The 11,773-nt window shown below is 43.7% G+C and overlaps 1 protein-coding gene across 3 annotated transcripts in view; it reads left to right on the top strand.

Moving 5' to 3' along the window:
* Window positions 1-3,145: 3,145 nt before the first annotated feature.
* RAD54L2 (RAD54 like 2) overlaps window positions 3,146-11,773 on the top strand; it is a 95,674-nt gene continuing 87,046 nt past the window's right edge. For 2 of the 3 annotated variants that reach the window (XM_075939462.2, XM_075939463.2), the window contains exon 1: window positions 3,146-3,312. The gene's annotated coding sequence lies outside the window, so the exon portion shown is untranslated. Of the gene's footprint in view, window positions 3,313-3,636; window positions 3,781-11,773 lie in introns of those variants that run through there. The other variant, XM_075939464.2, reaches the window with a different exon arrangement.

Genomic DNA, 11,773 nt, shown 5'->3' with positions numbered 1-11,773 from the left:
TTGTGCTGTCATACCCTCGGTGGTATCACTAGAGTACTTCAGGAATAGATTGTGGTGATTTATAGTCCCATTGACGCCAGAGTGGCTGTGCCAATGCTGGGGTTAGCAATTTGTTGGTTGTTTGAAATGGAGACTAAGTTGATGCATCCATCACCATAGAGCAGTACTCTGGGCCACTCCTGGATTATACTTAATAAGGGCACCTGTGTCCTCTCTTTATTTTCTCATCTGCTACCACAACACACCACTACCGTAACATCCTGGCACAGCAAGAATGGGAAAATCAAGTGATATTCAGGTGTATTCTGTAATGCTAAGTCAGTCTAGTACAAATTCAGGCAGAGTTTCCTTGCCACTGAGATGTACCCTGGCCTGTGCATGACCCACCCACAAAATTCTTTAAGGAATATTTCTACAAATGGAAAGGGAAGTTTTTGCAAGTTTAGGGGTTTGTAGTTTGTTCCCAACATATGAAACAATGTATCTCTGCACAGGTCTGCTGTACAGCACAGCATAGTTGAAATATGAGACTGCCAGAGAAAAACCGCACAGGTATATCTATTATTACCCTCTACAAATACAAAAAGAATGAAAAGAGATTGCCCTTACTCACAGCTGCAGAACAAAATTATTACAGGTTGCTTCTTTGAAGACAGCAAAGTTGGAAAAGTTCTTCCACAAATACAGTGTGGAGTTAATGTTTTTTTCCGTTATTTGCTAGTTGTTGCTCAGCCTTTTCAGCCAAAATGTGAGGAACAAAGCCTGAACCTGTATTATAGCAGGGACCTTGCAGTGACTACTATAAGGCTGCATACCAGTTTTCATTCTAAGCCCCAGTTTTTGCTTCATGACCTTCACCTTGGGAAGGATGCACTACATGTGCATGTGCAACTAGCTTCACTTTACAGTGGCTTTATAGAAACTAGGCTATGTCTAAACTACACCTCTCTGTCGGCAGAGGGATGTAAATTAGACGCATCAAAAGTGCAAATGAAGCCGGGATTTAAATATCCCACGTTTCATTTGCATAATGGCGACCGCTGCTTTTTTCGAAACAGGGCTTTTTGAAAAAAACCCAGCAGTTTAGACAGGGCATTTTTGACAGAAATGCCCCGTCTTAACTGCCAGTTTTTTTTTGGAAAAGCCCCATTTAAGAAAAAAGCGGCAGCTGCCATTATGCAAATGAAGCATGGGGATATTTAAATCCCAGCTTCATTTGCACTTTCGATACATCTAATTTACATCCCTCTGCCAACAGAGGTGTAGTTTAGATGTAGCCCTAGTGTATTGTCTCTATCTCTGTAAAAACAATAAAGTCCTGTGGCACCTTGAAGATGAACAGATTTATCTGGTATAAGCTTTGATGGGTAAAATCCTCTTCACCAGATGCATCTTTTACCCACCAAAGCTTATGCCCAAATAAATCTGTTAGTCTTTAAGGTGCCACAGGACTGCTTTATTTTTCTTTTTCTAGACTCAGATTAACACAATTATCTGTGTATGCTCTGGAAGAATGGCCTCCCGAAAGAACCACTTTCCAATACTCCATATTTCGTAAAACGGTAATCTGCCAGTGTAGGAAAAATGTGGAATGAATGCATAAAATGTGGTGTTTTTCCACTGTGAGCGTACCATCTTACCTTACCATTGGCTGTTTGGGACTTTCTTGTATTGTTTAACTTAACTCCACCATCCTCTTTCTGTTAGGCCTGTCATTTTTTCTGTAAAAGGGGAGACCAATCCTTGACAATTCTGTTTCTGTAAAATAGGTCTGTTTCTGATTTGAGCGTGTTTAGTGGGGGATAGGGTGAAAGCCTCCGAACTACCTCGTGTTCATCTTTTTCTGAAGAGCCTCCTGGGATCCACTGTTTACAAGGCCCTCACATGTCTGCCTTTCAGTGGTCTGAAGCCCTTTGTTCTTAGGCTGCTTTTTCCTCCTTCTTTGGCTTGCGCATCTCTGGAATACATGTTACCACTGTAAAGGAAGAAGAGGAAGAGCTACATTGACTTCCAGAACACTTTAGTTTGCCCCTTTTGTTGGAAGCCTATTTCTTTAGCCCTCCATCTATAGGCTTAGTTCTGTACATGATGCAATCTCTAGACAGTCCTACAGCATAGAACAATTTATACTATCGGGCCTATAGCCCGAGAGCAGGAGTAAGCTATAGCCAGTACGCTTACTCCTGCGCTCTTGAACCTCCAACTTGAGCCCAGCTTCTTTTTAATGAGGACAAGCACATAGTAGGATTCATTAAAAAGCAGCACAATATAGTTTTAATGATGTTTCAGTACAAATACAACACAGAAATGTTACCTGTCCACCGTTACTTATCAAATAATGTCATTTAGATGGCATAATTCTGGGGAGCACTATTAACCGGGCTCTTTGTGTTTCTGAGAACGACAGGCATCTAAGCCGTAGTAGTTCAGGGGAGTGATGTAACGATACAGTGGCGATGCTCGAAGTAAGCTGTCTGACACTACCAGGTCCAGCCCCTAGATGGAATGAAAGTGTTGTAATTCACAGTTGCCTGCTCTCAGTTCTGCACTTAGTGGACACTGGTTCTGAGGAGAGGCCGTGCATTTCCTTTTTGCCTTGCTTCGCAGCAGTTGTATGGGTTGACTCCTAACGATAGCGGAAGGCTGCAATCAAGTACTTTGCCAGGGCCGTGGAGCCAGCGTGTGGATTGCTTTCCCAGAGCAAGGGTGTTCAACAGGCCAGGCTGGCAGGACACCTGAGGCCTGTTGAATTCTCTCACGCAGCCAGTTGCTGTCTCAGAGCCTGGGAGGAGAGGCCAGATGTGAACGCCAGGAACCTGCCGTCCCGTGAACGCCAAGAAGCCAGCGCTTCCTGAGCCGGGCCCCGGGCGTATCGGGCGGGTGGGGTGCAGGGTGGGCGCAGCTGGGCAGTGCCCTCAGGCCCCACGGCCACCCTGCCCAGGGGAGGGCTATGGGACGGGCAGGGGGCAAAGGTCTCGTGCGGCCTTGGGGCACCAGCCCAGCAGGAATTCCGGCCTCGCAGCACCTGGCGCCGGCCTGCAGGGGGCGCCCGCCCCCGCCGCCCCCTGGGACGGGGGAACCTTTCTCCTCCCCGCGGAACCTTTGCAGCGGAGGCGCCTGTTGCCGCCCGGGGGATGCTCCGGCTGCGCTGGCCGGGGGGACGCTTAGCGGGGCGGACCCCGAGCGCGGAGCCGAGGCCGGAGCGAGGAGGCGCGGGCGCAGCCGAGCCGCTCCCGGGGCCGGCGCGCGACCTGCGGCGGGAGCAGTGGCCGAGCCCCGCGGCCCGGCCCGGCCCGCAGCCCCGCCGGGGAGGTGAGCGCGGGGCTGCCGCTGGCGGCGGGGGGCGGGGACCGAGCCACAAAGGGGCGCCGGCGGCGGGGGAGCGGGCCCGGGAGCGGCCCAGGCCGCGCCCACTGGGGGGCAGCCTCAGCGGGAGGGGCCGCTGGGGACTGGCCCGGGGCGGGCGACGCTGGCGCCTGTGGGGTGTCACCGGGCGGGGGGCGGGGCGCGCCTGGCCTGGGCTAGGGGGAGAGCCGGGGGCCCCGTGCGGCGGCAGCGTGTGCGCAGCGCTGGCCTGGGGGGCGGGGAGGAGCCGAGCACCGGGCGGGCGGCTCCGCGGGGGGAGGGTGGCCCCGCCGGGGGGCGCCCGACTGAGTTCGGCAGCGGCAGTGGACAGTCCGCGTGGAGCGGCGCCGGAGGAAGTGCTGCTGCTGCTGCTGCTACTTCTGACTGGGACCTGCCGGCCGGGGACGGGCGAGGTGCGCGCTGCAAGCAGGGGAGGTAACAGCTTGGAAATCAGGCCCCTGTTCGGAAACGAACGGGACAGCCCCGAGGAGGTTATGTAAGAGCGAACAAAGACCAAAGGTGGCAGAGCAGCTGTCTTGCTCGTCAAACAGAGAATCGATCTGCAGGTTAAAAAAAAAAAGGCCCTTCTTGTTGATCTTGCCTCATCACACAGGGTCAAGGGGCATTCAATGAAATTAAAAGGTGGCAAATTCAAAACTGAATAAAGGAAATACTTTTACACAGAGCATGCAGGTGGGCTGTGGAACTCATTGCCACAGAGGGTTGTTGAGCCCAAAAACTTACTAAGATTCAAAAAGTGCTAGGATGTTTACATGGATAACAAGGATATCCAGAATCATAATTGTGGATGAGATATTAAACCTCATGCTTCAAGGTTTATGCTAATCTCTTAACTGTTAGTGCTGGGGATGAGATTTAAGGTGGAGAGAGGCAATTCATCCCATAGTTTGGTTCTTACATCTTCCCTTCAGGCATCTGATACTGATTGCTGTCAGAGGCCGAATATCTGCCTAGATCAGGCATGTCCAAAGTCCGGCCCGCGGGCCAATTGCGGCCCGTGTTCCGGTTTAATACGGCCCCACAGGTAATATCTATCTTTTATGGCCCCCAACGAATCCATATGTACTGAGATGAATACATTGTAAAATCTCAGTTAATGTCAGTTGGTCTAAATCAGTTATAAATATATTTGGACACAACATATATACTTGGTGTTATGTTCCTGTTCATATTTTTTGAACTTAAAAGTTGACAGACAACCTTTATTACCAATAATATGTAATGTACTTTACAATGTTCCTGACATATATTTCAGCTTCCTGGATTTTTTTTTCATCTGGCCTTCAGATATGAAAGGCAGAGTGATTTAACACCTGTTTAGATTTGTCATCCATGTGACAAAATGAAAAGTATGCCGTTTGCAATAAACTTTGCATAAAATAGTTCATTTGCATTTAATTTTAATGGTTCAAAGAATGTCAGGCAAAATGGTCGGCCCTCACGCATGTTCACTTCATCAAATCTGGCCCTGTTTGAGAAAAGTTTGGACACCCCTGGCCTAGATGGATCTGGGGTCTGATCCAGTCTGGCAATTCCTATTTGTAAAATTGTATGTAAAAATGTACTTTAAAAGTCATTGTTTAGTCACTTTCAATAGTATTATATTAGTAAATAGATATTTAAAACAAAAAATTGGGTTTCCAGTATTTGTGTGATATTGGTGGATGGACTGTGTGGTCCTTTTGTGATATTTTTGGATAGGTTTTGAGGGTTGATCACTATTCTGTAGTGCTGTAACTTTTTCATTTGATTTCCTCCCTCACCAATCCATAGTTTGGTGTTTATGTTGAGTATTGTACAGTCCATTCTCACTGATGCTGCTTATTTGTGACACCAGACAATAGGAGCTCACATCAGCAAGACATTTGCACATTTCATTAACATGTCTTCCCATGGATTTATACAGAATTTATCAGAATTGCAGTTTTTGATTTAAAAAAAAGTGTACATCTCCTTTGGTGTTGCAGTTTTAGTTATCTTAACTGCTGACTCGCCAAGCCATCAGGGGGTTTATGTTGTCAAGACTCTTCAGCAAAAAGGGTCAGAATGTGTCACTCCCTTCCCCCTCCATTCATCTTAGTGGGTTGATAGTTATCTTACTTACCGCAATTGCATTTGGGTAACTGTTTAGCTTTTGGTAGTCCTATTAGAAATATCCAGGTAATGTGCTTATTCACTGAGATGCTCGCTGTGTCCAATAATTTGGAAGTACCTTTTGCAGATATAAAACTACAGTTTTTGTAAATAGTAGGATGAAGAGTGGAGGTCTCTAGGAAAAACCCAGATGCTCCAACAGGTGATGGGGTTATGTGCTCTGAGTCAACACTTAACCAGTATCCCAGTCCTGTTTGTCGGGGTTCCACCGATAATCACTGAGCCACATACCTGAGCTACTTGGCTTTAAAGATCCAGTAACTCTTTTATCAAGAGTATAAGTATTTAGCCTTTGTCTACTGGCCACATGCCATCCTGAGTAACTGAGTAAATTCTGTCTCCCTAAATTCCCCATGAAATTTCACTTGGATGTAATATGCTGCTATATTTTTACAGAACTATAGCATAATGTAGATAGTGTGTTTTTTAAAAAATGGCTCTGTTCCATCCAAGATGTAGCTGCAATTTAGGTTAAATGTGCAGTAGAATCTTTTGGGATTAGAAACATTATATACAATTTATTATGGTGGGTGTATCAGAATATAGTATTTCACCAATATGTTCTGCAAATGACTCTCTGCCCCTTCTTCATTGTTATGCCATAATTTTACCCATATTCTGATTGGTTAGGTGCCATATCCTGGAAATCTGCCTGTCTTGCTAGATGTGGTTTTGAGCGCCCCAAAATAATCTGTTTCAAATATCTACTTTTCTAAATATGACAAGGTCACTAGGGTAAGGGAGGAGTGATGTTGAAATAAGCACTATACAAATATATAATCCTACAGGATTTGAGCTGAAATTTTAAAAACAAAGTTTTCTGACCACAGATGTTGTGTTGCCAGCATCCAAAGTTAGCAAAACTTTACAAATCCAGAAGTTAAACACGTAAATATTTTAAAATAACATGTCTAGGTGGCAGATCACAGGTGCTATAATGCAGTTCTTTCTAATGGTGTAGTTAAATTAGGCTATAATTTCAACACAGCTATTTTCAAGAGCTTGTAATTTTTTGGGAAATAATTCTGCAGGGAATGACATTTTCTGTGCTCATTCAAAATGTGAATTATGTGCAGAAAATGTAGTGACATTTCTTTTGGGTATTCTTGAGCTAAGAAATGTGTCAGATGCTCTATTTTGTACTCGACTAACAAAAAGTTTAATTTTTAAAAACTTGATGCTTGCCATGGATTTAATTCTCAGAGAAGGGAAATATCTTTGACATCTTGAAACTTGGTTTAGAAATAGATGCAAATTTAACATGTTTTCTAACAAATACTTAGTTAGGCGAGGAGTATATTGAAATAATCCCAGCTGTGCATATTTCATTGAGTGCAGTCAGAGAAATGGCTCTTGCTTCTCTTGTGTGTTCAGATGATGTGTACAATTCTGTAGTTATTGAAATAAATGAATTCATGGGGCACACTAAACTATCTACATTAGATTCCAGAATTTCTGGTATAAAATTTCTTCAAATATATATGTTAATTTGAAACTGAGAATGAAAATTTTAACAGTTCTTATAAGCACTTGTAACAGCGTTCATGTTTCTAATAGGCTAACGAACTTGAGAAAGTGATGACATTTCTATAAACTGAGAGGGGAAAATGAATGGCGTAAAGTTCCAATTTAAATTAAAAAGAGGAAGACTTAGGGTACATTATAAACCTAAGTCAGTCTATATTAAATCATTTGATAACCACCACAGTAATTACTCCTGCCGTGAAAATGAGAAGACAGACTGTTACTACATTTAAAAAGCAGAGCTGCAGTGGCCTGGGATTGGGCGTAAGCTGGAACAGCTGAGTCCTGGCTAGCAGCATTTCCCCCACTGTTTCTCTGCCTCCCTTGCCCCCTGTAGATATGGTGTCGCTTACATCCCTAATATAGAGGCCCGTGTGGATATAACATAGTATCCATGGAATTGCAGGTCTCCCTTGGAAACCACAGCAGCAGAGGGTGCAGAATGGGAGGCTGCCACTCCAGCAGCCAGCACACTGTGCCAGCAGCTCCTCCGGAGCAGCTATACTGCCCCAGCTCCATCTCCATCCCTTCCACACAGCTGCTTGTGTCTCTTGTCTGAGGGCTTGCGCACCACTTGAACACAAGAATGTGGCGAAGACCAATTGCTGCTTAGTTTGAAGCCCAACCTAGTAGGCAGGGCTGGGGGCAGTACAGCTGTACTGATGGAGCTGCTTCTGGGAGTGGCTGCCCCACGTTCTACTCCTTTCTCTGTTGGGGCTCCTAGGAGAGTCTTGCGGTTCCATATACATTTGTAACCATGCAGGGCTCTATCTACGCAGATGCTGCGTTGCCCTAACTACACAAGTGTAAGCTTTAGGCCTCTTGTTGAGGTGGTGTTATGTCAGTTAAATAGGACTCTTACACTAGTGGGAGCAAGACTGTAACATAGATTCTGACCTAATAAGGTTGATAGAAGCTGCGTTGACCTGACTGCGTAGCAGTATTCTCTCTAAGATCTTCCATCCATGAACGGCATGAGTTTGGTCTTGCGCACCAATGTTAAGGTCATGTGTGCTTGTTCGGATGTGTGCCCACGAAGATGCGCATTTAAACATGAGTCTTGTTACTTCTGTAAAGATAACTTTTTAATAGATTGTATTAGTTTCTATTCAGTATGAAACACAGCTTTCGCCCTATTAAAACATGTTGAGTCCATGTACGTATTTTCCTTAATATGGGCATTTTCACTGAAGTTAATTTGAAGAATACTGCTGTTAGTTTTCCTAAACTGTGAAATGTTCCAAAACAAAGAAAATAACTTTAGTCCAAGCCCCACATGTATCACAAAATGCAAGTTTCAGTTTTCTCTCCTCTGTAGAGGGCTTATTTTAATTCTTGCCACTATCAAAAAGGTTACAGGAGATCTACAATGTGGTCAAGAAATTTGTCTTTAAAATAGTGCTTTTCATGTTATGTAATACGTCTCTTCCCCTCCCCCCCATGGTGATCCAAAAACTCCTCAGCTACAACATAAGAAAAAGAGCAACATGATTTTCATGTTGCGCTATATGAAAGACAATGTAGGAAACAACCTATGTTAGTAGGAAGAGACAGTATTTCATCAAATAGCTCTTTTCCATTTCCAGTCTCTCTTATTCTCCTAGTGGTATTATTTAGTGGTATTATTTAGTAAGTGCCAGCAATTGTTTGGCTCTGGGCAAAATATTGAAAAGGAAACATTATGTGCCACAAAAACTTTAAAATTTAAATAGCCAGATGAAAATGAAATTACCTGAAAGATCCAGATAAAGAGGGTTCTATGGGCCTGACCCAAAATCCATTGAAACCAATTGGAAACTTTCTATTGACTTCAGTGGAACGGGGATTTAGGGCATACCTTGGATTTTTTTTTAATGGGTAGGTAAACTACAATTGACTGACCTGTTTTAATGTAAACAAACAAAAAAACTCAACTAGAATAAACATCTTTGTAAAATGTCCATTTTCCCCAAAAAGCCATTTTCCATCAAAATGTTTCCCCACAGCAGTCTAGTAGATACTAGAGCGGACTGAATTATTCATTGCAATTGTATTCTTTTTTCCCCCCCTGCATTCAGATCATTTGCAAACTGCTCTGGTTTCTGCAAGATTATTACTTATTTGTGAGAATTCTTCTAACAATTCAAAACACATTTCAGGCTGAGATGATCATTAAGTTTTAGTATGCACAATTACCTTTCAGTGGTTGGTGATTGGTCACCTAAGTAACCTTACATTTTTCTGCTTCCTGATTGGAAGACTCGTTTTTTAAAACAGGAGAATAATGAATGAGTAATCAGACACACAACTCTACGCCCAGTGACTTCATGGGACTTTGCAGTGCTATTTCAATACTGAGTTATTTTGAAAATCCCATTCTACATTTTAGACCCTCCACCTACAAAAACTTACATATATGTCTAACTTTACCCCCGTGACCATTTCCTTATAAGTGAGTGGGACTATTCTCATGAGTAACATTAATAAGGACTTTAATAACCACCTACTTCCCAACCTAGACACTGGTAATGTGATAAAACCCATGGAAGTCAGATCAGACCCTAAATAAAGCCAAGAATTAACAACTGAAGATGTATAATTAAAGACTTACACAAAGGATTTGATGGTAAGGCAGGGAATCAGAATTTTACTTTGGCACTCTGGCCCTGGCCGGGGCTGCTGGAGGAGCAGCCACCGCCAGCTACCTATGACGCTGCTCTAGCCCTGGCTGGTGCTGCTAGCGGAAAAGCCGCCACTGGCCGTCCACGATGAGGCTAGCAGCTCCTGTCCTGGGGAAGAGCTAGGTTAGAGCTAGGGCCAGGGCCATGTGGTGGTTGCCTGCTGTTCCTGGGGCAGGGCAGCCACCCAACACGCAACCCCGCCCCGGAGCAGCTGAGCAGCCACTGTTCTGCCAAGGAGGTGGCCACTGTTCTGCCAAGGAGGCACAGTTCTGCCAAGGAGGTGGGCAGGCCCCAAATTCTTGGTGCACACCCGCACAGGCGCACACTTTAGAGGGAACACTACTGTGCAGTGTAGACCAGTCTTTAGGAAGTAGCATCAATGCCATTGCATGTTGTAGAGAAGGAAATAGTTAGAATTGTGGATTGATTGTGTGTAGGATGGGGTGGAGAGGGAGTGGACTTGCTAGAAAATTCTAAGAATATGGTTTTTTTCAGTCTTTGGTTTTGAATGTGGTAGATAGGGCTTTTTCATCCTAACTGGTAAGTACAAAAGCTGTTAAGTACTATGTACAGGCATTTAGCATTTACTGGTGACTAAACACAGTTGACTTAATCTATTTGATTCGGTAAGTCGAAGGAAGTGTTAGCAAACAAGCAATTGAATGCACTGAAGTAATGAATACAGACATTTTCTAAAGTAAAAAAGGGCCCAAATCTGTGATTAATCTCAAAAAATGCAGAAATTGGTTTCTTTAACTCTTCTAGTTCAAATATGCCATTGAATGCACTTTTGTCTATTGAAGTGGAAGATCGGAACACTTATGAGCTGATTACTGCAAGTGAGACATATTCAATGCCTGGGTGTCATCGCAATTAGGGATGTAAAAGACTAGTCGCTCCCTCCTCCTTGCTGCCTCTATCAGTCAGCAGGACTTCCCGCTGGCCCTGGGCTCCACCTGGTGTTCTAACTTTGAAATGCACAAGAGCCCCTGCTGGGGCTCTTGTACATTTCAAAGGCAGAACACAGAAGTGCTTATCGATTAGTCTGTGGAAAAGGAACATCAACTGCAGCCCTAAAGCATTGTGATGGGAATTCAAAATTCCATCGACTACTCGACTAGCAAATTAATCGCTACTTAACGTCCCTAATTGCAATGCTACTGTGATACTTCAAACCCTCTTCAAGATCTTCTAGCAACAATTGAGTATCAACTTCAGGACTGGTCTCTGTGTGACTCTGATGCTTCAAAATGCGAAATATTAATGGACAATAAAGTCATTAAAATAACTGAACTTGATAAGGAAGTAGCATCCTTTAATGTAAATATCACCTTTGTTGTTTTCTAAAATGAGTGATACATAGAAGTTATTGAAGCATTTTGTCTTGGATGTGTACTTTTGCCATTGACTTAAACCTTTAGATCCATCACACTGCTGCAAATGAAGACATTGGGAAAAGGGAAAGAAGAAGCAGAAGAATCAACATTGACCTTAACAGAAGATGACGGATCTAATATGAGAGAGGACTCTAATGGTGGCAGGCATCCATGGAGGGAATGTGTGTTCTACTTAAACTGCTGCATAATTATATGCAAATGGAAAAAGAGGCCCTCAAGAATGTAGAGAAAATTATTACAAAAAGGTCTTTGCCAGTTATACAGAAATGATGCGATGAGAGTATTTCTTAGGAACACTCATTCTAAATGTTGTGTGTGCAGTACAGTTACAAAAACGTGTTGAGCAAAAAAAGGAACATCTACTGCAGCCCTAAAGCATTGTGATGGGAATTCAAAATTTCTTCTGCACTTAGCATCAACCTCTTGGTTGGTTGAAAATAGGAGAATTGATGCCCGTAGTTCACAGTAACACTTAGAGGAATTCCCAGAAAGGCTGTTGCTTGGTCTATATGTAAAAAGTTTTACTGGCATAACTGTATCAGTAAGGAATGTGATTCTTTTATTTGCCTATGTGACTATGCTGGTAAAAGCCCTAGTATAAACACGATTAGGGTTTATTTCATTTCCTAAATGGGAATAAGCTAAACTGGTATAAGCATTTTTTTTACTAGT

The sequence above is a fragment of the Pelodiscus sinensis genome, chromosome 11 (genome assembly GCF_052426305.1).
Source record: "Pelodiscus sinensis isolate ZL-2025 chromosome 11, ASM5242630v1, whole genome shotgun sequence".
Taxonomy (NCBI): domain Eukaryota; kingdom Metazoa; phylum Chordata; order Testudines; family Trionychidae; genus Pelodiscus; species Pelodiscus sinensis.
This window is presented reverse-complemented; position numbering and strand designations above follow the sequence as displayed.